At 34.0% G+C, this 26,990-nt stretch overlaps 1 protein-coding gene and 1 pseudogene across 15 annotated transcripts in view; both read right to left on the bottom strand.

Moving 5' to 3' along the window:
* Nucleotides 1-26,990, bottom strand: part of GPHN (gephyrin) — a 725,565-nt gene that overhangs the window by 453,808 nt on the left and 244,767 nt on the right. The window lies entirely within an intron of this gene.
* LOC127549637 (sentrin-specific protease 3-like) lies at nucleotides 5,453-8,728 on the bottom strand (annotated as a pseudogene).

Here is a 26,990-nt window from a genome sequence, read left to right as displayed (position 1 = left end):
TAAAGATTTTTGTCTGACTCTATTGATAAAAATCATATGACTTACATTAATATTGATATTAGAACAATGAGATGAATCTTCAAGATGAACCAAATGCTGCAACAATGATATTTTTTGACTTAGGTTTTATTTTTTTATGGAATCCATTCTTGAATTAATAGTAGACAATTTTTAGTTGTCTCTTACATCCAATATCAATATTGTTCCAACTCTTTGTCTAAGTACTCCAATTATACCTTCTCTTATGATTAGCACAAAATTTTTGTCATTTCATTGCTTACCAAATAAATCTCCTTAGGCATTTTCCTCAGGCTAACACTATCAAAGAGAACTTCAATGATTTTTTATTGTTATAATTTTATTGCATTGTTATCTTTTTTTAAAAGATATGCTTCATATTTTTCCTTTTCTGTATGGTTGGATCTTCCCATCATATGATAGTTCGAGGCAGGGACCCACCAATTAGTGAGGCATCTTCAGGGTAGAACCATTCCTTAGAGGTGCAACATAGTCAGTATGGAAGTACAGCAAGATGAAGGATAAACTAAGGAGAGTGTGGATTCTGTGGAGTGGATTAGAAATCCATTCTTTCATTATCATCTTTATGGGTGAGTTCCTTCCATTCAACATTCATGGTTGTGATTATCATTATTTATGTATTTCCTTCTATTCTATCCTGTATGGTTTTCTTTCCTTCTTCCCTGTTTACTCTTTATAAAGAAGAAAATGGTCAGGGAGGAACTATTTTTATAGAGTTTAGAGATAGTGATGCTTTATGCTTGCTGCAATCAACTTCATCTCATAGAACCTCTTTACCTTTCCCACTTCCAGAAGCCAATTACAGGTTCTTAACCTTCTTTGCTTTTTAAATTCCTCTTCATAATGCACTCTCAAGCTAGAAAATTTACTTTTTCTAAAGTAAAAATTTCAGTGTTCTACCAGTTTCTTTGTGTTCTAACATCATCTGACTCTATTGTTTTCTCATTTTTACAGTCTTCTACTTTAATATTCCAACTATATGAGACATTACATGCTTCTATTATTTCTTCCCTACTTTATTAAGAAAATTAAAACATAACAGAGACCATTCCTCTATGGCCCCAATGACACTGGATATCTGAGAGAGCATTTTCCCTCATCTAAACACAAACACTTTATTCTTACATACTACATACTCAGCTATATTTAACTTTCATATTTTCTCTATATTCTTGAATGTATTTCAAAGTTCAATGGTTGGTCTGTTTGATTTTTTTTACCCCATTATGAATGATTCAAAGTTCTTAATTTTATTAATGGTTCCTTAGGGTTTATACTTATTCTAGTAGGGTGAATTATTTTTGATTAAATGCCTTCATCTTTTAACTTATGCAATAACATACTCTAAGCCTTCCACTCTATTAATTTAATGATTGCTAAATCTTAGGTGATCCTGATTACAGCTCCTCATTACTTGAACTTTTTCTTTTTCTTTGCCTTAGAAGCTCTGGATTTTAATTATGACATTCCTAGCAGTTTTCATTTTGTAGGGTTTTTTTTGTTTGTTTGTTTTGGGTTTTTTTGGGTCATAATTTTCAGCATATCTAATTATTCTTAAATTTTCTCTCCTTTACTATTTTCCAAGCTTGTTACTTTTTTAAATACAAGATCTTATAATTTCTCCACTTTTTCAGGGTCTACTTTGTTTAACTTTTTTTGTTGTCTCACAGAATCATTAACTTGCTTGATCCATTTAAATTTTTGAATAGTCTATTATTTGGATAAAGTTTGTACCTCTTGCATGAAATTGTACATTCTTCTTCCTAATCTTTCTGCCAGGGTCTCATATTTTCTAATCTTTTCCTTTATAGCTCTCATTTTTAAAGTAAATCAAAAGTCAATGCTCCATGGAAGTAGACTGGAATATATTCAATAGTAGCAGACAACAGCCACTTTGCTTGGAATCAGTTAATCATAGGTATTTAGACAACAAAGTAGTTTCATGGGTAGAGTTGTGGTATAATGGGACCCTGAGTCAGGACAACTTGAGTTCAAACTGAACTGGATTTAATAGCTGAATCATTTCTGGGTAAATACCTTTACCTCGTCTGCTTCAGTTTCTTATATCATAGGGCTGTTGTTAAGGATAAAATCAGATTAATATTTGTAAAGTGATACACACACCACTTTACAAATATTAACTGCATCATACACCCACATCTATAAAGCACTTTATTATTTATTTAAGCACTATTATTTATGATGTGACTTTTATACTCTAGGGACTGTGCTAGATATAGGGATAACAAACATAAAATGAAATAGACCCTGTCCACAGGGTTGGAAAAGTAGCTTACATTCTATAGAGAACTAATAAAACTGCCATTATCAGAGTAGTAAAAGCTATTTCCCAAACTTCATTCATGGACTAGTTTTGGAACTCTCTTTGCCATGGAACATTGAGCCATACATGAAGATTGTCTTATGTCACTACAACAGTTTCTGTTATCAAGCTCAAGTAGTATGAAACTTTTGATGATAGCAAACTCTTGCCTTATCTTCTCATTCCTTTTCTATAACTGGATCTGGGATGGTAAGGCTCTAGTTGAAAGAAGTTGGCTACTTAATCATTTTTTTTTTTTTAAGCAAGATACCTACCTGATCTTTCTGGTGCTTGAGAGTGAACCAATGATTGGTTCTATCCTGTAGAGGGCCAATATTGAATATGGGCTCACCATCCTCCCAATAAACAATTGTATAGCCAGATCTGCTAAATTCTGATAAAGAATGTCAGCAACTGAAACAAAAGCATTCTTTACTATACAATGAATCAGACATATTTTGTAAACTTAGGACAGGAATAGGCATTTACTATATAATTGTTCCTTACTATAACTTCTAGACTTCTTTAGTTGCCATCATTCAGTAACCTTTCTTCCTTTTATGGATTAACTCTTCATCAGAAATGAAATGAATTTTTCTTTGCCAAGGCCACTCAACCCTTCTGTCCTGAATCCTCTCCTTTCCTGCCTTCTTCAGGAGTTTTGGGGGAAGAAGTAGCATGTGTGAGATCTGTAAATTAGAAATAACATCTCTTCCTCTGTATTTTCTATTCTATGGGCCTCAGTCTTTCCTTATCTACTGATAGTAGAACTATTAGAACTCAGTTCTCTACATGTCTCTTCTTTAAGGAATTAAAAATGTTGCTTAAAAAAGCTTATGAAAGAACAGTTGAACCAAACTGAGTCACACAAAGGAAATCTGTGCTGAAGGAAGTTACATGATTCTGAAAGCATGAGATTTTTTCTCATGAGATCTTGAAATAGTAAAGAAAAATGAAGAATTAGAAAAATTACTACATTCCAAAGCAATCATTGACTACTTATCTATATGAGTCTTTCTTTGTCTCTATAAAACTTTTGTAAATCTAAATGCATATTGGGGGTATTATTTACACAATTATGAGCTGAAAACAAGTAGGCCTTATAACAGACCAGTCACCTCTACATAATTGGCTTAAAGTTGCATATGATATAAAGATTTAACTATTTTTACTGATTTAAAAAAAATAAAGAAAATAAACTTTAAAAACTGTCTCCTATCCTAATTTTAAGATAATATGAAATTTCTTAATAGGTACAATCAGTGAGATGACATTTTTTATATTTTTTAATTATTTAAAAAAAATTTTTTTAAGGATCATTATTTTTTACAAAAAATTTTATTATAGCTTTTTATTTACAAGATATATGCATGGGTAATTTTTCAGCATTGACAATTGCAAAACCCTGTGTTCCAATTTTTCCCTTTCTTCCCCTCACCCACTCCCCCAGATGGCAGGTTGACCAATACATGTTAAAACATAAGTTAAATACATTATATGTATACATGTCCATACAGTTATTTTGCTGTACAAAAAGAATCGGACTTTGAAATAGTATACAATTAACTTATGAAGGAAATCAAAAATGCAGGCAGACAAAAACAGAGGGAATGGGAATTCTATGTAGTGATTCATACTCATCTCCCAGAGTTCTTTCGCTGGGTATAACTAGGTCAATTCATTACTACTCTATTGGAACTGATCTGGTTCATCTCACCGCCTAAGAGGGTCGTGCCTGTCAGAATTGATCATCATATAGTATTGTTGTTGAAGTATATAATGATCTCTGGTCCTGTTCATTTCACTCAGCACCAGTTCATGTAAATTTATCCAGACCTTTCTGAAATCATCCTGCTGGTCATTTCTTACAGAACAATAATATTCCATAATATTCATATACCACAATTTATTCAGCCATTCTCCAATTGATGGGCATCCACTCAGTTTCCAGTTTCTGGCCACTACAAAGAGGGCTGCCACAAACATTCGTGCACATATAGGTCCCTTTCCCTTCTTTAAGATCTCTTTGGGATATGAGCCCAGTAGTAACACTGCTGGATCAAAGGATACAGTTTGAGATAACATTTTTTTTTAACAAATCTGAGGTATACCAATATGAAGGAAAACATATAAAAAGGTTGTACAATTATACAGTGAATTCATTCCAAGGGTGAGGCAGACCCTTTGTTTATCAAATCTCTGACATATTTTTTTTCTTTTAGAATAGATAGTATGAATGGAATCTTTTTAAAAAAATTCTTAGATGTCCTTGGCTTGGGCAGTAATTTGCTTTCAAAGCATTCCTTACCTCTGAAGATGTGACCCAATCTGTTTAGTAACTCTCCTTAAGTATCCAGACTATTGATTCATCTTTCTAAGTCATGTTTGGAACAGAATACTCTAAAAATAACTGTGTACTTGGCTTGGCTGCAACCATATGCAGAAGTTTCTCAGATGCCACTTTAATTAACATTAATCTCTTTGCAGAAAAATCTTGCTAACTGATGCCAACGTTTTCCTTGCCATCCAAAATTTACATGTCATCAAAATATACAAGTGAGACTTTGATATTCTTATTTCATGCACAAATATGCATACATATCAATGCTACTTAGAAATTTTGATGTTAAGTACCAAAGTAGGATGCACAGAATATCATGAAATATTGTTAACTATGATTAGATAAAGACTTTGGGACTCCCTTTGTTCAGTTCTAATTTCTGTAATTGCCATTACATTCAATAAATTAATATTTATAAAAAGCTTATTGCTTTCTATCTCAATGCTTTTCTATTTCATTGGAACACTTTATTGAATGTAATGTAAATTGAATATAAAATGCACTGACAACTCTGAAGCAATTTTTTTGGACAATATTATCAACTTTTTGTTAATCTCAAACATTAATTTAAAAATAAAATTAATAACATTAATATAATTTCAAGTCATTTGCATAGTTAGAAGTCTTAAACTGTCTTGTGATAGGATTAATATCTTCTAGCTTCCTCCTTTTCTTATCCCAATGTTAATTAGACTAATTCTTTTCTAAGAATTAAGAATTTAATGTTGGAACTAAGATTCAAGTTCTACCAATGTTGACAGAGCTTCTGGGACCTCAGTTACCCACCCAGTCAAGGTCTTTCAGCCCCAAAGGCATCATACTTTATTCTGTAAATTTGTATTAAGATAAAGGAGCCAGGCCTACCTAAGTGAAGTCCTTTTCAGTATAATAGCAGTATGTTATCAATTCTTTTCAGTATAATTTCCATGCTATAGCTCAGTAAATGTATTTTTCTTAACTACTGATGAACTACTAGTGTCTTTTTTTCTCCTAGATGAAGGCCAAAAGTTTGACCCAAGTGATTTGCCTGAATCAGCCTAAGACAACAACATATGCTGACAAAACAAAAAGATAATCTATGCATGTTCAAAGCACAAAGCCTGCTCCATTTGACTAATAATTTAATGAAGGACATCATATAAAAAAATGGCAGCTAGGTTTTAAGGAAAAATTTTCAGAGTCATTGAAAAATTCTTTTTAGAGTATATTATATTTTTAACGCTCAAAAACATGAAAATTTCCAGGAACTATGGAAGTAAAAAACAAAACAAATTTCACCATATTGTCTACAAAAAAACCCACTAAATTTTCATGTCTGTGACACATTAAAACAAAAAGATCTTTTACTTTGAATTTTAGAGGATAAGCTGAAATACTGATAATGTTAGATTTGTATGCTTTTATATTAGTTTTTTGTGAGACTGTTTTAAAAAATATTTGACAAAATCAAGAGAAATAATTAAAACAAATAAGATCTTAATTGATCCTTTGAAAAAGGAAAGGCAATGTCTAGCTTTTTTTCCCGTCAGCAAGATTTTTCTATTTGGCTAATTTTGCTTTTTAAAAAGTTCTTTTCAATGTAGCTAGATGCTACAGTAAATAGAACACTAACCTTGAAGTCAGGAGTACCTGAGTTCAAATTTGCCTTCAGATATTTAAAACTTACTCGTTATGTGACCCAGACAAGTCATGTAATCCTAATTATCTCAAAAAAAAAAAAAAAGATTCTCCTCTTCAATAAAATTTTGCATTTCTTTTATCATTAGGCCAATTTTGTTTTTCATAGTATTTTCTTCTGTATTTTTTGTCTCTTTTAATAAGATGTTAATTCTTTTCCTTTTTTTTTTTTTTTTGGTATTATTCTCATTTCTTTTCCTAATTTTTCCTTTAACCCTCATCACTTTTTTCAACTCTTCCAAAAATTTTTTAGGTTTAGGTCCAATTAGCATTTTTCTAGCATTTCACACCCCAAACACGTATAAACAAACAAGTAAAGTTTGATGGCATGGCATACAGGAATCCTTTAACCCACTACTCTGTCCCCTCTACCCCCACACACAAAAATTCCCAACAAGTTCCACAAATATGGATAGGGAAGTGTTCATTATACCTTCTTACCACACTCCATGACAGAGGAAGGAAAAGAGGTTCCCAGGGTCAATCCTAACCCCCCACAAATCAATAAGGCTTCATTAAAAGAAAAAAAAAAAAAACAGAAAGCAGGGGAAACATTTAAATATGAAAAACAAACAGGTATATGAGGGAGTCACAAGATCCAGGGAGAAAAAGGAATAGGTTTTTTTCAGGTCAGAGAGGGGAAAGATGATCTCCAGCCTTCAGAATGGGTTGGAGATCTGGGGTTCAAGGTTCACACAGTGACTCTGCAGTGACATAGCTCTTTGTAGATCTGCTGACGAAGTTTGAGCATGTCCTGCTATGTGAAGGTGAAGGGTTGAGATAGGGCCAGATAATTGCACCAAAGTTACTGTCATTTCGTCTGCCACATTCATCTTGAAATAATCCTTCCATTCCTGGTGGAAATCTAGCCGATCCTTCTTCACTGCCTCAGCCTGTAAGTACTTAGCAATATGCTTGGGACATCTTGGGTTTAGGGTACTCTGTGAGTCAAAATAAGCAATAGTTTGCTGCCTCACATGCATAGAAATGCGTGACTAATGTACCTTCAAGTGAATAGGGATCAGTAGGAGTTCCTTAATGAAGATATTGGTATTTTTGGTCTACCGTTTTACATAACCTTTAGTATGGAGTTTGCCATAGAAGAAACTGTTGAAGAAATGAACCTTCTTGGGGACAGTGTCCATTAATAAGTTTCTATACATATTCATCACCTAGTCATTTAGCTAGTTCTGCTCTTACAAGGTCCCAAGGCCATCCATGGTACACACATGCCGCTTATAGGCCACAGGAAAGACTCACCAAAGCAGTGCCGGACATATACTGGTATGATTGGATCAGCTGCTGAACTAACCCTTTTCTAGAAGGGGTGAAGAATTCTTGCTCGAAAAAGCCCTTCAGTTTTTCTATCATTTTGTCCTAAAAAGAATGAGCTGAAGGAATTCATCTAGGATGCTCTGTATACATGTCACATGCTCCTCCCGAAGAGGTTTATGCTGCTCCTCAGCAGGTCCTAATTCATTTCCTTGCAACAGCTCATGGGGCAGTCTAGTCCCCAGTACTGTGAACATTATTATTATTGATAAGGATGACTGTATCAGTAGATGCCAAACCCAGCTCCCCATCTAGTCCAGATGTTTCCCCAGAGCCATTAGGAAGAGAGCATGGAAGGAGAACTGCATCAATTTCTGAAGGCTGGGGAATCTCTGGTTCTACTCCTGTCCATATTCCTCCTGAGATGACTCACTGGGCAATGTGGGAGATCTCCTAAACCGTTCTTCAGCCATCAGTGCCCCTAAAAACCCCAGCTCCAGCTTGAAGAGGTCCCCCTGGTGAGTCAAGCCTGCAGATGGGTTATGTAGCAGGACGGCCTGCTCCTCCTTCCTGGAGAAGGGGGAGATTCTTAGAGTGTGGAGAGCCCTGCCGCCAATCCCTCAATGGACAGTTTCCAGCAGAATGTCAAGGAGAAGTTACTTTATTACTCTAGTACAGCATTCCAAAAGCTCTCATAGTTTGTTGGTGTTGTTGAGAACAAGTTCTACGGGGTGGGGGATAAGAAGGATGGGGATGCTGAGGTGTTCCCAGCTGGCCTCAGCCTGAGGAAAGCCCCCAGGCCACCACCTCTCCCTCCTCCTCTTCTTCATTATCTTTGGCTGAAGCATCAAAAAAGGATGGAGAGGTAGGGAGTTGATGGGCAGGAACTGTGGTCCCAGTCCTCACGTTTGACTTAAACATCCCACCTAACTTTAAGAGTAGTTTGGGAGAGGGAGGCTAATGGAGGCACTCTGGACAGAGAGTTGGAAAGATGCGGGATGTTCCAGGGGTAACTGGCCTCTAGGGCCAACCTTTTCTCCTCTCTAGTATTTTTCTTTAAGGAGTTTTTGGTACCTATTTTCACCCTATTGTCATCTTCTGACTATATATTTATATCACTTGAGAATATAATACTTTTTATGTTCAAATATTTTATGTTATTGTTGCTTGTTCATTTTCCCAGTCTATTTCTTGACTTTAAATTTTGTATCAAAGTTGGATTTTGACTACCTGGAGAGGGAGAGACACTCTCCTATGCTTCAGGCTTTTTCATGTTGCTGTTTTCAGAACTAGTTCTTGGTGGCTTGCAAATTATTGATGTTTCCTTGCTGGGATGACCCTGAAAGAAGTATGGTTACTTATACTTCCAGTTTGTACTTTGATCTTTACCCAGGAATGGGCTCTAGTCCTCTGAAGTTGCAAACACTAGTGTCTCTCTTTGCTTTGAAACTATGACCAAAGTCCTTGATTCCTTATGACACTCCATGAGTGCACTTTTCTGATTATGAGAAACAGAGTTGCCTATTAGCACCAGTACCTTAGGCCACCAAAGGATCTTCTATAATTTCTTTTTGACCAGTTGTGTGATGACCGTGTATTTAAAATCAGCTGGAGTCAGGAATTCAGATTAAGGGAAAAATCTTCAATCTTTATTGAAGTGAAGAGGGAATTGCGATAGCAATATGGGCAGCTGTGACAGGAAGCCAGCTAGCAGAGGGGGATTGGAGATGAAGGGCTGCAGCGATAACAATGCGAGCAGCTGTGTCAAGACGCCAGCCAGCAGTTTCTCCTTCCCCTTCCTTTTCCACTCCCTTGCCTCCACCCACCAAAATCGTCATTTCCTATACAACACATCAGGACTTGCACAAAGAATGGGCGGGGGCCATTCTTTCTCCAAGCTTATATATTAATAGAGTATGGTCCAATTACTATTTAGCTTCATGTGCTTGGAACCTCAGTGCATCAACTCAAACCTCAGCCCATTACACAGTTGTCTGACCCCCTTACCATCTCCCGGATAAGAGCTGTTAAAGCTGCTGCCTAGCTTTTAAACTTTGTATAAATACAAGAATGTATGCTCAAACTAGAGACTTAATAATTATTTATTTTATTGAACTCTTATAATATATATGGAGAGAGATTTTTCAGATGGCTCAAATGGCAATAATGGAGAAGTGCAATAGAAAGCAAGAAAGGAGAAGAGTAAGAGAAAAGAAGTTAAAAAAAGAAAAAGAGAAAAGCAGTAGTGTAACAGAAAGACTGTTAGTGTCAGAATACTTGATTTTACAGGTTCAGAACTACCTTTAATACTATATGGCCACTACTCAAACCAAAGTTTGAATTTTTTTACGCTGTCAAGCAAATATGATGAGTTATCAAAAGATACAAACTTAAAAACAAGAAGATTGATTAATAAAAATTAAAGGCAGCTATGCCTTCCAAGACAAAGCACAAGATGAAACAGCTAGTGTTGATGAGATGTTAGCTCAAGAATGTGGAAAGACTTTTCTATTTTGAAGGCAACAGAACTAATACTAAATTGAACTATGGTTGTTATACTTGTTACAGGTAAATTCACAGTTGAGAAAAGGATAGTAAAATCAAAATTTCTTAATAAGTTTTTTTAAAGTCATCAAATGACTTCCATTTCTCCAAAAGCTTTATAAAATATTCCCAGAGAATATTTCTCTAAAGTATTTCTGAAATACACTTCTGGGATGACTGTCTTTTTTTGTCTTCTAATTTGTACTAAAAATAAAAAAGGAATTAGGAAGATAATGAAGAGGGGACCCGAAACTCTAAAAATCAGATAAAGTGGTTTACCTAGGAGGGGCTGGTTGAGTCTTGAGGTAGAGAATTCCAACCCTATTCAAATGTAGATCTTCCATTCAATTCAACTCAAGCTGTACCTAGCCCCATGAAGAGCAACTCCCAGCTCTTAGCCAACTTGAGCTGTCCCAACCCCCACTAAGACATTCAATATAAAAGAGCCAAATTAAACCCTCTCTTTGCAGAGGTTCTAAACATGCCAGCTATGCCATGTTTGGGATGCCAAGGAGACTCTGTCCATTAGAATATTCTTTCCAATGCCATCCTCTTTTTATCCTCACCTATTTCCCTAACCAAACTTTATGCCTCTCTGTCAGGATTTTTAGCCTTACTTCTGATCCCCATAATAAATCATTTCATCAATCTAGGTTTTCGGGTCTGTAAATTCTTTAATAGAGAACTTCTATACAGGCAGAAGGGAGTCCCCCAAACTCCCTATCTTTGCTCCGAATCCCAAGGGATTGCAGGGAAGCCAAATCTCTCCATTTGGTTCCCTGAACCCCAAACCTGCCACTAGACCTTATCATTTAAATTCCTGACCACCAGAAACTCTAATCTCATTTTGGTTCCCTAAATCTAAATCTTATCAGTAATAATCATGACCATCGCCTTAGATTATAAAATACTCTGTACATTATAATGCTGTATCATTTTAAAATAATCTTAAGTGTTTACTATGTTACTGATTCATTTGTAGTTGATGAAATATTCAAATTAGTTAAATGTTTCTTATATGCAAAGCACTGTTAGTTGTGATTAATGTCAAATAAAGATTCTTGATCTCGAAAGGCCTCATTCTCAAATATATCAAAAACCGAGTCAAATTTACAAGAACACAAGTCATTCCCAACTGATAAATGATCAAAGGATATGAATAGACAATTTTCAGATGAAGAAATCAAAGTTAACTATAATCATATGAAAAAATGCATTAAATCATTATTTATTAGGGAAATGCAAATTAAAACAACTCTGAGCTACCACCTCACACTTCTCAGATTGGCTAAAATGACAGGAAAAGATAAAGATAAATGTTGCAGGGGATATGGAAAAACTGGGACATTAAGGCATTGTTGTGAAATGATCTAGCCATTCTGAGAAACAATTTGGAACTAAGTTCTTTGATCTAGCAGTATTACTATTGGGTATGTATTCCAAGGAAATTATAAAAGAGAGAAAAGGACACACATGTGCAAAACTGTTTGTAGCAGCAATTTTTGTGGAGGCAAAGAATTGGAAAGTGAGTAGAAACCTATCAATTGGGAAATGGCTGAATAAATTATAGTATGTGAAAATAATGGAATATTATTGTTCTATGAAAAATTACGAACAAGCTAATTTTAGAAAAGCCTTAATTTTTAGAAAAGCCTTTTTTTAAAAAAATAAGTGCATGTTTTATTCCCTTTGTAGTTTCCTTTAGTAATTCTTACTTCTGTATTTATTTCTATTTCTTATCTTATAAAGGAAAAGCCCCACCAAGTTAGGTTATCAGTAGGTACTCAAGAATGACCTAATTCCTCCTGCTATGAAGTATCACACTTAGAATTGTACTTAACTCCATTGTTATCTGATTCTTGCTCCTTTTCACTTAGTATAGTTGGCACCTCTTCCTCTTGCACTTTCTTTTTCTTCATTCTAACACTTAAATAATTTCTTATAGCCAATTGTATTAAATTGTATGTATAAAGTATATTTTTAGAAATTGAATTTGGATGAGAATTGTAGAATTCACCTAGCTGTTCTCCCACTAACTTCCACTCATTTGGATCCAAATCTTTTTCTGTAGAGAACCAAGGAGATGTGTGCTGTACAGATGATTCAATTTTCAAGCCAGATACCACCAACTCTGGCTCCTCCATAAGACTTGGGGATATTCTCAGTATACATCTAGAAAAGTATACAATGCAAATAAGCCTCCTATAGAGGGCAGGAATACTGAAAAGGTATACTTAAGGATCAGTATAGGACTGATTTAATTCTTCAACAAGGTGTTAACTCAGTGGAATTATAAAAGACAATGGTTATCTAGTTTACATATACTTAGTACTTATATATACAAGTACTATATATACACAAGTACTTAGCTTGGTGATGTAATAGTTCTAGAGTTGATGTAATTGTAATAGGGTATTTAAATTGAGGATAAAGTCAGCCACAGACATTCCATCTTAGATCAGCTTCATGATGGCTCTCCTGCCTCTTGCTTTGGGAAAGACTGGTTCAAACATGGAGACTGAAGGAGACATTCCATCTCCCACTATCTGCCTTCTGCATTTCTCCACTGAGACCAAGCCCATCTGAAAGTCCTCCAGAAAGCTAGCCTGGTCCCAGACAAAGGAGACAGAATATAAAGGAGATAATAAAGACTTTGGACTTTATTCCTGACAATTCTTGTGGTGATTCCCAAGGCCCATTCGGAGGACCTCCTGAGAGCTAGCCAGAACTTTACAGCACCAACCTCCCTCCCCCCTTCCCCCCCCCTTTCCTCTCATCTGCCCCTCCTATGCAGCTCATTCATCTTTGGTATTCATCTTCGCCTAACTTTCACATGTGGCTTCAAGATTCTGTAAAATGCACAGTGGCTACACTTCCATAAACTCTCTAGGCAGATGGGCAGTTACCCTAGGTTGGGGGTAACTAATAGACCTCAATCCTGTCAATCAGTTAGGGAGGTATCTACCCCAAGCACATGAAGACTTTTTCTGGGAGAATGGGCAGAAGGAACAATTTGTTCCATTGGTCATGAAGACAACTAATGCAGATGTTATGGAACATTCAAGGTTTTGGTTGGGCAGCAGCATCCTGGGTCATCACCAGTCATTTTGACTTTTGTACTGTCATTGGATTTCAATGACTCAGGAAATGAGAGTCAAGGCTGTGCAACTCTGCCTTATTTAAATCCAATTCATGTAAAAGCCAAAATATCACCTCTGATGGTGGTTCTCTTTGAAAATGAGGGATGACACAACAATTTTAAAGGACTTTTGATGAAAAATCCTATCCATATCAGAAGAAGGAACTGATTATGTCTGAATACAGACTGAAGCATTTTCTCTTTCTGTTTCTGTCTCTCTTTTTTTCTTTATGTCTTTAAATTTTCTTTTTCTTTGTTTTTTTTTTTTTCATTAGGGTAGGAAATCTATGTTTCTTTTACGATGTGACTTTTGTGGAAATGTTTTGCATAACTTTATATGTGGTTTCCTAATTGGGGGTGGGAATAAGGGAAAGAATCTGAAACTCAAAAATTTTGAAAACAAATGGAAAAAAAAATTGTTTAAAATATAACTGGGGAAAATATTAAAAAAATTTTTTAAAAATTAAAAAAGATAATGATGTGTCAAAAAGAAAAAAAGAAAATGAAACTGAATAACAAAACTCCCAAATAAGAATGATTAAAAAAAATTTTTAAGTAAATAAGAAAAAAAATATGTTAAACATTCTTGTTCTGAAATTATCTAGTAGGAAGGGGAACATTCCTAGAATACTTTCAGTTCCTAACTCTTACATTAGACCTCAAAAGCTTTTTGACCAATCCAATTGATTGTACCTCCCTCAAACCCCTCAAAAAAAATCCAACAACAATTTAGAAAGTACTTCACAACTTGAAGCATACTTTGTCTTAAATAGCATAAGAAAAATAGACAAAAATAGTTCAGTTTTTGTCTATAGTTCAGCATTTAGCTTTAGTAGACAACTTGTGACTTCTTCCAACTCCAAAGGGCCTTGGGAATGAGCCTTTTCATGCCTTAAAAATGACCAGAAAGCCAAATAAATATGGCAGTTGCATTAAAAGAAATACAACTTAAGTCTTTGGCCTGGGGTCAATCGAGTGACATATGAAAGTACCATGAACAGCTGAAAATATATATGCTCTCTTCAATTCCCCAAAGCCCAGAAAGCCAAATAAAGATGGCAATTGGATGACAATTGCATTAAATGAAACATAACTTTGCCCCTGGGGTCAATCAAGTAAGTATTGGAGACAGATTCCCTGACATATAAAAGTACCATGAACTGCTGAAAATGTATTATACTCCCTTCTACTTCCCACATCTAACTTTTCTAAAATTCCCATCCAGGCTTTAACTTCCTTCTTGGTTAGATTAATATAAATCTAAAAGTGAGTGCATTCAGGAATTCCACTCAGACTTTTACTGCTTATTTCTCCTTAATTTATTTAACATTTCTTTTCTTTTTGCCATTCAATACATATGTTTACTAAATTCATGTCTATGAAACCTAACAGCAAAATGCACTTTCCTTGTTTATTTTTTAAATTAAATCTATTTTTGTTACTGTCTTGTTTGAAATCATGTTTGCTGCCCTTAACTTTTTTTTTTTACCGCAGTTGAATTATCATAGTTTGTTCAAGTTCCTTATTTTAATTTTGATTGAATCTTTATGATTCAAGTGTGATTCTTGTAAACAATATATAGTTTCATCTTGCTTCCTAATCTATTCTTCTAGCCTGTCTTATGGGTGAGTAAATCTCACTGATACACACAACTATGATAATTAAATGTGTATTTCTTTGCATCCCATTCTATTATACTTATTTTTAGGCTTTTTTGTTTTCTTATAAATTGTGGCCATGGATTTCTTCTAATAGTTAAATGATTTCTAAATTATCTCTCCAGGATCTATTTTTCAGGTCAATTATTATTATTTTTTAATAATAAATAATCCATTTCCTTGTATTTTGGGGGAGGGGCACCTCTTGACTTTAGAATTAAAATTAAGTTTAAAAATTTTTTAAAATTTAAAATATTTTTATTGTCTCATGTAGTCATTAACTTCATTTGCTCCATTCTAATTTTCAAGAAGTGTATTGCTTAAACAGCACAACTTTTTATACTTTTGGCATGGTATCAATTCGCTTTCTTTATAAATAAGAAATAATTTCATTAGAAAAAAGTAATGTATAATTAATTCATTACTATAACACACATTTGTTGACCAATTTATATTGAAATCTGATTTATATTTTAAACTTCTAAAGAAATAACGAATATTTTTTCCTTAATCTGATCAGTGATTCGGAGAAGGAATTCTTTTATGATACATATAAATGAATAAATATTACCTTTCATTTCTCCATATGACTTCATTTAATCACTCAATAGTTTCGCATGAGTACAAAATGGACATCAACTGTTTTGGGGAGTGCTTTTTCTGAAAGATATCAAATCTCGAGCCTAAGAATCAGATATCCACATATTACATAGGTTTACCTAATAATCATCTATTGCACTCAAATCCTTTATTATTGTTACCTAGTAGCAGTTAAATAAGGATAAAAAATTAAAATCTGTACCTGAATAAAACCTCTGAAAGTTTAATCTCTTCTTGTCTCTCTCTAATTAATTGTACAATCCTAAGCAAATGTATGCTGTGCTATTGTGTGGGAAAGTCTCTGTGAATCCCTCTTATAAAAAATATAAATTCAATTTTAAAATGAAATCACATCAAGGAAAGTCAATCATAGATACCCTGAAGCACAAAATTAAGAGTAGATTGAGCAAACATGACTCAAGAAAGTACCAGTTGAACCATGACAACTCTATGATAAAATATGTTGGGGAAAGCATTCCCATGAAAATATTACTTTAAAATTCCATAAATAGTTCCTTCTGGAAGTGGAAAGACAGCTTCCAAAGAAGATAGGTACGTTTATTTAAGAATATTCTCATTAATATATAGTAAGTATGTTATTTACTGTGGTTTAAAGGCAGGCGAATAATGCTGTTCAAGCAAATCAGCTTGATCCAAATAGATGATGGTTTAGTTCCCAAAAAACAGTAAAAAAGGATTAGCTTCAGCACACCTGACAAAATCTGTAAAACTTGCAATAGCTATTCTAATAATGTAGCCTCTTACTATTGACCAAAATCTAATCCAGCTATGTACTAGCATGAACTGATATTAAAATTAAATCTACAACTCCAGAACAGCCAACAAATACATATAAAGGTATGACATAGTCTAAAGTTATCATTAGAAACCTCACACTGCTTAAGAACTTACTCAGTCTGTAGCTTAAGCCCTGGCTTGCTGCAACCAAGCTAGAAGAAAATGGAAGCTTTATTGGGAAACAGGCAACTACATTAGCCACACAATTTGAAATTCTGCATATAAAACTATTTCTATATGATTCCTAATAAGAATGCAATTATTTTCTGGGCAAGCAGATGTCAAGTTTTATTAGGAGTTGGCAACGAAATGGTCCAATTAGAATTGGAAAAGCAACAAGATAACTGTATAAATTTGTATATACATATTGGATCTAACATATATTTCAACATATTTAACATGTATTGGACTACCTGACAGGGGAGTGGGTAGGAAGAAGAAGGGGAAAATTTGCAACAAAAGATTATGCAAGGGTCAATGTTGGAAAAATTACCCATGCATATGCTTTGTAAATAAAAAGCTTTAATAAAAAAATTAAAAAAGATACTGTGAAATAAAAATAATTTTTCTTTCTTATCCATAAATGATGCCTGAGAGAGCCAAATTTACTTTTTAAAAATGCACATATCATAGATACAAAGGGGAAAAAATTGGAGAAATGGAACATCTTTTTATCCCATAATATACCAGGATTATTTTCAGTTGCAATATCTATTTATGAAGCCAGAAGTTAATGTTAATATTCATGACTTCATCTCACAATGCAGATAGGCTTTAGTTTCCTTATCTGTAAAATGAGGGGATTACCCTAGATAATCTCATATTCCTTTACCAATTCTGTGATTATAAAACATGACAAGTTAGCAGTTATGCAGCAGTTCTGTGCTTTTTTAAAGGGGCATTTAATCTATTGTAAAGAACAATGGACAGGAAGTTCAGAAATACAGATCACTAAACTACATAATCTTGAGCAAATTTGAAATTATCTTCCTCTAAAATGAGAAAACCTCTAAGGTTCTTTGTCATACTGACTATCTATGATTCATAAAGAAAGTTCATAGGAAAATTTGTTTTTTTTTTTTAAATCTATGTGCATAATTTAAAATTCTACAAATGTAAAATATATATAAATTTTCAGGAAAAGTAAGGTAATTGTGAGTCTCTAATTTATTAATTCATTTGGTATAAGTCATGTATTACTCAAATTTTAATGTTATTTTTGGTGTTTTTTCTTAAATCAAATTTTAGGTCACACAAATTAAGAGAGACCATTATTTTAAAATAATTTCTCTTCCTCCTTTACCTTAGAGTTTTAATTCATAAAAGCAGAAAATAAATCACAGTAACCACACCAAGGAATTTTATTGTACAATAATCATGGTAGTTGTTGGAGAAGATATAAAGTTTAACTAATAAGGAGTTCCTATTCTCATGGAGCTCTATGCATACAAGGTGATTAAACAAAAAAATGTTAACATAAAGTATGGTAACTACATTAAAAATAATGCAAATCAGAATATTATGCCAAATCCAAAGGGGAAAAAGATTCAACTGATAGAGGTAGATCTAGAAAGGCTCTCTGGAAGAGTTGAAACTTGAGAGCTTTGGCTTGCTTAAAATCTTCCAAAGAGCAAAAGACACCACTTTTTTTTCTTAGAAATTTTGATGATAGTTAAAGTAGAAAATGAATTTTAGAGACACAACAAACTATATTTAATTGACATGTTATTCAATTAAATTCTGATAGATTAATGTTAAATATATTATAAATGGATAGTGATGATTTTGAATTTTAATGTTTATTTAGGTGACTAACAAAGTCATATTTTTAACCTCACATATTGAACCTAATGCTTCTTCATAAAATCTTACAAAAAAGTGCCCTTAAAGATTACTAAAGTCTATAGAAATAGAAGCTCGGTATTAAATCAATAATCCTTTATTTTATTTTAGCTCTATTAAACTTGCATTATTTTGGCATAGGCCTTTTTTTAAAAGAAGTTGCATAATAGGGTAAAAATTATATGAATATAGTTAAATTACTGAAGTATTTTTTTATTGCTCTCTTTTTAAAAAATTTTTTTAATTTTTAATTTTTAATTTTTAAATAACTTTTTATTGACAGAACCCATGCCAGGGTAGTTTTTTTTTACAGCATTATCCCTTAAACTCACTTCTGTTCCGATTTTTCCCCTCCCTCCATCCCCTCCCTCAGATGGCAAGCAGTTCTATACATGTTAAATAGGTTACAGTATATCCTAGATACAATATATGTGTGCAGAACCGAACAGTTCTCTTGTTGCACAGGGAGAATTGGATTCAGAAGGTATAAATAACCCGGGAAGAAAAACAAAAATGAAAGCAGTTTATAATCACCTCCCAATGTTCTTTCTTTGGGTGTAGCTGCTTCTGTCCATCCTTGATCAATTGAAACTGAATTAGATCTCTTTATCGAAGAGATCCATGAAGTATTTTTAAATTAAAATTTTCAAATAAATACATTTTAAAATTTCAAATGCACTGAAGTTAGAGATAAAAATATAGGTAAGATTCTCTTAACATGCAAAGGGAGTAGTTGTAAGAGGACTTGCCAACCTCCCGCCAGCCTTGGACATCACACAGGACATGGCTCAGATAAACTCAGGGTAGCCTTGTAAGGTTGAACAAGATAGCATTGGGAGGACAGGGTCCTACACAAAAAAGCAACATGGTAGTTCCCAGGAGAGGCGTGCCAGATGTTAGAGGGGAGTACTTTGACCATATCCCTATTAGGAAAGGAATGCCCACAATATATCTTTGTATACTTCCTGCAGAGAATCATGTATTTACTATAGGATAGGATGTGCTTACATATGATGTAGGAACTAGAAGCAGACACCGAGAAGATAAAAGGACTTGACAGTCTTTTTAATAAAGCACAGTCTCACACCATCCTAGCTCTTGCCCCTTATTACTCACAGTTTTCACTATTTTAATGGACAGGCAGTATTGGTCACATAAGACCTGTTCTACACGGGAGTTAGGGCTGAGACCCCCAACATGTAGTATTCAGTAAGGTTTGCAAACATACTTTTCTACACCTTCACCTTCAAAATACTAGAAAGTACAGAGGAGGATTTTTTGTGGAAGTCATCTTGAAAATAGGAGGAAGAAAAAATTAGGGAAAAAACCCACATAGTGATAAATCTAAAAATTGGTGGTTTAAAAAAAAAACACATTATTTTGTTAATTTCATGGAGAAGAAAATCTTAACTAAGAAGAAAAATGGACTAAATAAATTCAAAATTAACAAAGAGAAAATAAAAACAAGTATAAAAAATGATTATATGCAGACCACAAACCTGAGACTCTAATGTAAATTAAGGATAACTTACAAAAAACAAATTATCTTGACTAGCAAAAGAAGACCTAATCTCAAAGAGATTAAACTGAAAAATGCAATAACTGAGGGAAAAAAAAAAAAAACCTTTTCCTGATACAGGTGAATTTAATAATTTTTTTAAATAATAAAATAAACAATATAAAAGTAAACAAAAACAAGTTAATATTTTAATAAGCAAATATTAGCAAAGATTTTTAAATAATCAAGAATACATATTCTTACATTTTTATATGACATCTTTATATCTTACATCATTTTAACATGACAAATATCATATACAATTATACAAAATCATTAGGCAGAGAAAGAAAACAATAGAACCATCAGTAACAATGAGTGATGGAATTTTAAAATGAAACTCTAGCCAAAAAAAAAAAAAGATTCCGACAATATATTAGAAAAATGATTCAAAAACTTGAATTTCTACCAGGTATATATGTCAGTCATTCAATCAATAAGCATTTATCATTTTCTGGGCACTATGCTAAGCTCCGGTGATTCAAAGAAAAGGAAAAGCATGGTCCCTGTCCCATGAAAGTCACATTTTAATGGAGAAAACCAATATGACAGACAATATCTATTTATATATAAGCTAACTTACATTTTACCCTATATACTTAATCTTATATATCCTACAAATAGAAGGTAATCTCAGAGGGAAGGTAGGGAATAGAAAACTGAAGAAGCAAAGATTAAAAGGATTTTCCCAGGGTCACATGGCAAGTAAGTATCTGAGGTTGAATTTGAGAGCCAGTTGACATTATTCCAGGCCCAATACCATCCACTGAGCCACTTAGCTCTCACCCAGCTATTTTGCTTCACCAGATGTTCAAACGTTTTCCTTTGTTTTACAGTATTTATTCAGCGATGCCTCAACTTGATTATTAGATCTAGGAGCCATATTTCCTTCATATTTCCACATTCCTTTTTCTTTTATCTGCTTAAGCTCCGGTCTTTTGAGTTTTTTGCTTCACAAAATCTTCGTAACTTTAGTCTTTTTCCTCTCTTGTCTACTTTCTCTCTCTCCACTGATAATTTTCCTGGAGGCTGGGAATCAAACTTCTCAGATGGTGGGCAACTCATGGTTCACCAACCCAAGTAACTTTTGGAGGAACAGAACAGGCTCTACCTGAAAGCTGAGAACTCTTTTCTTCAGGATTAGTGTAGTGTCACACAGCCCTTTACATATAGCATCCTGCTTTATTCCTTCTGTTTTTCAGTTTTCTGGCTCTAAAGAAAATAGAACTGCCAGACATGGAAATACTGAAACCTAGGCAGATATCTGTAATGTGGAGTTTGGGGTCTTGTAAGAAAGATTTATTAATGCTGGATAAACTTAGCTTTATGGAATTAGATATTGTTTAATACAGAATGTGGCATGGGGAGCATGAGGATGCCAGACACCCCTTCCCCCAAGAGAGCTGGAAGTAGCTGCAAGATATGTATGTTGAATTCTAGCCAGGTTTTGAGTTCACCCAAAATACTGGTGTTTTGTGTGGGCTTAATAACTTGAGTTTTGGTTTGGTCCAAACTTTATTGAATGTTTATACTTACTTGCTGATATATAACTCAAGCAACCTACAGTATAGAAGTTTGTGTGCTTTTACTTTTGTTAGTTCTATGGTATGTGAGACATAACAGATTTGAGGGGATTCACAATTTTTTTCTAGCATTCTCTTCTGCCAAATTGAATTAATAAGTTCCTTTCTAAAAATCCTTTTAGGATGGAGGTTTATTCTTAACATTTCGTCTTAATGACATGGACCATGAGGGGCAGGGGAGGTTGAGAAGATTGAGCTCTATTACAAGCCCCATCCCCTTTTTATTCTCCTGTAGAGCTCTATTAGAGCACAAAACACTGCTACCTTGGAGACTATGTGGACTTAGGAAATTTCTGCAATTTGAAGTTTGGATCTTCATATTTCTATTAAAGAAAAAGGAGAGAGGTCAGGGTATAAAGTTACTTTTTCTTGCAACTAATTTTTTAGTATAATCTTGTTTCCATGGTATGTAGTGGGAGAAGAAATGCCCAGTGAGCTCAAGTCAGGCATTATTTCATGGAGGCTTTACCTCTGGGTTCCTGATGTCCCATATCATAAAGAAAGGGATTGGAGAAAATGCCTAGCCTCCATTTTGGGGTCAAATGTTTTTCTGTCATTTCGTACATATTGGTTCCAAAATACCCTGATAATTAATATATGACTCCTGAAGTTTGACTAAGTTTCCTATTCTCATCCAAATACTATTCTTATGAAAAGTCATTCTAGATTCAAAGGAATGTTCATACTTAGAATAAGGCCTATGTCTGACTTGGCATCTTAACACTTATTTTAAGTAGGGTAGGGTGACTGGATTCTTCCTGCCTTCTCCTCCCACCAAACAAACAAACAAAAAAACTCCCCTAATCCAATTGTTTGCAAGGCACTGGAAATACAAAGACAAGATGAAAAAGCAACTTACACTATATTGGGGGAGGAAGGAATCCAACATTTGTTTTTTATCTAAGTAAATATAAGATCTGAAGAGAGAGAATGCATTACCATGGAGGAAATCAAGAAAGACCTTTCAAGTTGGTTAGTACTTAAAATGTACCTTAAATAAAAGATTCTGGAGATGAGGGGCAAAGAGGGAATGCACTCCGGGAATGAACTCCAGGACTGCAGCATGCCTTGAGCAAAGGTCTTGAAATATGGTAGAACATCAAATTCAGGGAAGAAAAGTAAATTATTTTGGTGAGAAGAGAATTCATTAAAAAACAAAAACAAAAACAAAAACAAAAAAACAAATCTGGGAAGGTAGATTATAGCCAGAGTACTAAGAACTCTAAATACAAGCTATCTATCTATCTATCTATCTATTTTTTTTTTTTTTTTTTTTTTGCTAAGGCAACTGAAGTTGAATGACTTGCCCAGAGTCACACAGCTAGGAAATGCTAAGTGTCTGAGATCACATTTGAACTCAGGTCCTCCTTACTTCAGAGTTAGTGCTCTATCCACTACACCAATTAGTTACCCGGCTTTAGAAATATTTTTGACAGCTTTTTTAAGAGGATGAATAAGAGAAGTAAGACAATAGATATTAGATCATCAGTTAAAAGTTTATTGTAACAGCACAAGAAAGAAACGAGAGCCTATTACAGCAGTGACTAGGTTAATAGAGATAAAGGGAAAATATGAGATGCTGTAGATGTAGATTTAACCAGACTCGGTAACTGATAATATAGAGGGAGGAAAAAAGGGTAGAGAATTAAACATAAAAAACAATTCTGAGATTGTGAAAATGAGTGGATGAGGAAATGATGCTACTCTGTTACAAAATAAGGATATGCACTATATTTGTCCTAGTTAAAGAAGTAGCTAATTGGTTAGAACACTAAGCCTTGAATCAAGTGACTTGACTTCAAATCTGGTTTCAAATATTTATTAGCTGGGTGACCTTGGGCAAGTCATCCACTATGTATCTCAGTTTCCTCAATTGTAAAATAAGGATAATTATCTCCAAGAGTTGTTGTGCAAATTAAATGAGATAGTACCTGTAAAGCATGTATTAGTGAATAGCATTTAACAGGCATTTAATAATTGATTATTCTCTTACATCACTACTATCATTTCCTGTTTTGCCATGATTCTGTCTAATTTTGAAGCAGAAAGAAATCTATTCACGTGAATAAATTCAATTTTTAGCAATTAAGTATATCATCTATGAGAAAATAAAAGAGTAGATACAGGAGTTTGTAAAGCCAATTGGCTGTACCGGTGTTTTAAAAACACTAAAGAGGTAAGTGAATTCAGTTTTATTCTATAACCATGTAAGCCTTTGTTGAATTAGGATGGGTGTTATCAGTTGAGGAATGGGTAAATAAGTTATGTTTATGAATATAATGGAATATTATTGTTCTATAAGAAATGATGAACAGGCTGATTTCAGAAAAGCCTGGAAAGACTTAAATGAACTGAGGCTGACTGAAGTGAGAGGAATCATGAGAGTTGTTTGCAAGTTTTTTACTTTTGCTTAGCTTCTCCTAGCAGGAGGAAGTGAAATAGTGAGATAGGGCTGAAGAATAAATCAAGGCAAGAGTTCCCTCTGCTAACATGATGTGATCTAGGGATAAGCAAATAAAAAAATTTTCTTTTGGAATATGAGAATATTGATGTGGAAGTCAGCATCTCTTGCCTTCATATATTTCTTCTTCACTGCCTTACTCATTTGTAGAATAGATATAACATATGTAACTCCTATTTTAAATATTTGTTGTTTTGTTTGCTCTTCATTTTCAAAGAGAACCAGTGGCATCACAAGATAATGTTGAAATGGGGCAGAATTGCAAAAAGTCATCAGGCCTCATTCTTTCTTCCAGTCATCAAAATCTAGTGGCAAGATAAAAGTCAAGATAACTGGCTATTGCTCAAGTGGCAGTGGATAATCTTGCCTGACTAAGCTCTAAGGGTTCCACAATGCCTACATTAGCCACCTTCATGTTACAAATTGCTCTCATTCTACCCATGGAAGTCTTCACATGCTTGGGATAAACTCAATAATTCACCGACAGGTTTGAGGTGTAACCATTACATTAGTTGATTACTATTAAGTAAAGGCGCTAAATCTTTGGCAAGTTTTTATACATACATACATAAACACACAAAATCAAGGCAATAATGATTTTCTAATAAGCAGTTAAGAGAAACTGAACTTGATCTTCTTTCTTAAAGTCTTTTTTTCTTTAAATAAGTATGGTAGTAAAATTTTCTCCAAAGCATTTTAAATCTGACTCTGGATTTTTAACCAGTCAGTAATGGTCTTTTCCAAAACCAGTGATACATCTTGGTTTCTTCTGATTGTTCTGTTAATCAACTGATCAATTAACAAGCATTAATTAAATGTGTATACACACATACACACACACACATATATACATATATATATATAAAACAAAGTGCATGATAAATAAGCATAAAGTAAATTTGGGAGGCAGAGAATAATAAGCTGGGGAAAATAGCAAAATCTTGATGTAGAAGTCTTTTGGTCTCTTGATCAGAGAACTGAAAAAAAAAAAAAAAGGATTCTTAGAAATGAAGGTAAGCTTCTGGCAGAAATACATTCTAAGTATGCCAATGGAAAGAAACAGGCAGAGATGAAGAAATATTCTGTGAGGGACATCAGGATGGCCAGCCTGTCAGAATGCAGAATTTGAAAAAAGAGTAAGGTTAGAAACATAGAATAAGGCTAGGTCATGAAGAAGTTTAAAAGCCAGAGGGAGTTTATACTTGATCTTAGAAGAAACAGGAAGCTTCCTGAAAATTTATTGAGAAAAGCCATGATATGATCAAGGCAGCCAGATGATACAGTAGATAGAGGGCTTAGCCTGGCATCAGGAAGGCTCATTTTCCTGAGTTCCAATTTGGCTTTAGATACTTACTACTCATGTGACCTTGGGCAAGTCACTCAATTCTGTTTGTTACAGTTTCCTCATTTGTCAAATGAACTAGAAAAGGAAATGGCAAATCATTCTAGTATTGGGGGCAGTTAAGTGGAGCAGTGGATACAGCACCAGCCCTGAAGTCAGGAGGACCCGAGTTCAAATTTGATCTCAGACACTTAACACTTCCTTGTTGTGTGAGCCTGGGCAAGTCACTTAACCACAATTGCCTCGGCATAAAAAAAAAAAAAAAAAAAAAATCATTCTAGTATTTTTGCTAAGAAAACACCGAACAGGGTCATGACAAGTCAGATATAACTGAAAAATAAATGAACAGCAGCAACAAAATGATATGATCAAACCTAAGATGTAGAAAAATCATTCTAGCAGATATAATAGAGGACAGATAAGATTTGAAGCAAGATAACTGATTAGGAGCCTATTGCAACAGTCCATGCAAATGATGATGAATATCTATCTGAACTATTGCTGATTACATAGAAGAGGATAGATGTAAGACAGTACAAATTCATAAAGGACAAGATCAGGCAACTAATAATGTCTGAGGTGAAGATGAGTGAAGGAGAGAGTTATGAAGCTATGAAAATGGATAAATGGAAGAATGGTGGTATCCTTGATAGAAATAAGGAATTTCTGAAGGATAGAAGTAGATTCTGGGGAAAAGATAATCAGTTCTATTTTAGAAACATCCAGTTTGAAAAATCCAACAGGCAATCAGAAAAGCATAAATAGAGTTCAAGATAGAGAGTAGATCCAGATATAAAGATTTACAAAGAAACTACAGAGATGATAATCAAACCCTTGGGAGCTGATGAGATCAGTAAGTAAAATAGTATAGAAAGAAAATAGAAAGTTCAAAACAGAGTTAGAGGGCAGAGTAATAATGATGATGAACCAGAAAAGAAGAATGAAGAGATGCTGGAAACAGAATCAAGAATAAAAATACACAGAGAAGAAAGATTAATTCTAGAAGAGAAAGTAGTCAATGGTGTCAAATGATAAATTCCCTTCTCTTTAGAATCAACCTTATATTTATTTGCATATGTTTTGTACAAACTTATTGGGTTACATGTTGATTCCACAGATAGCATATGTCATTTTATCTTTATATAAAGATAGATTAAGAAGGATGAGGATTAACAAAAGACCATGAGATTTAGTAAATGAGATATCACTGGAAATTTGGAGAGAAATGTTTCAGTTGAATGATAAAGCTAGAAAACCAGATTATGAAGTTTTTTTTTTAAGAATTTAAAAAAGTCAATCAGAGAAAAAGAAGTAGAAGCAATAATGGAGACAATTCTACCTAAAAATTTGTATGTAAAAGGTAGAAGTATATATATCTTAAGGGGATAGTAGTGTCTATCAGGGTAGTGAGGTGGTATAGTGCATAGAACACTGGGCTTGGTACCAGGAAAACTAATCTTCATGGGTTCAAATCTGGCATTAGACACTTATTAGCTATGTGATTCAAGTCACTTTACCTGGTATGTCTCAGTTACTCATCTGATCTGGAAAAGGAAATGTCAACCACTCTAGTATATTTGCCAAAAAAATATCAAAATAGGATCACAGAGAGTCAGACATGACTGAAAAAAAACAAAAGTGTGTATCAAGGATGAAGGAGTTTCGGTATGTTCATAAACAGCAAGAAATAGTCAATGGGGGAAAGACTGAAAATTAGAGACAGTGAGGATGATTGTTAGGACAATATACAGAAGAGAAAAGATGGGGAACATGGGATAATGGGAAGAGGCAGTGGTTTTGGCAGGAATCATTA

This window comes from Antechinus flavipes, chromosome 2 (assembly GCF_016432865.1).
Source record: "Antechinus flavipes isolate AdamAnt ecotype Samford, QLD, Australia chromosome 2, AdamAnt_v2, whole genome shotgun sequence".
Lineage (NCBI taxonomy): Eukaryota > Metazoa > Chordata > Mammalia > Dasyuromorphia > Dasyuridae > Antechinus > Antechinus flavipes.
The sequence above is the reverse complement of the archived record's forward strand: the minus strand, read 5'-3'. Positions and strand labels throughout refer to the sequence as shown.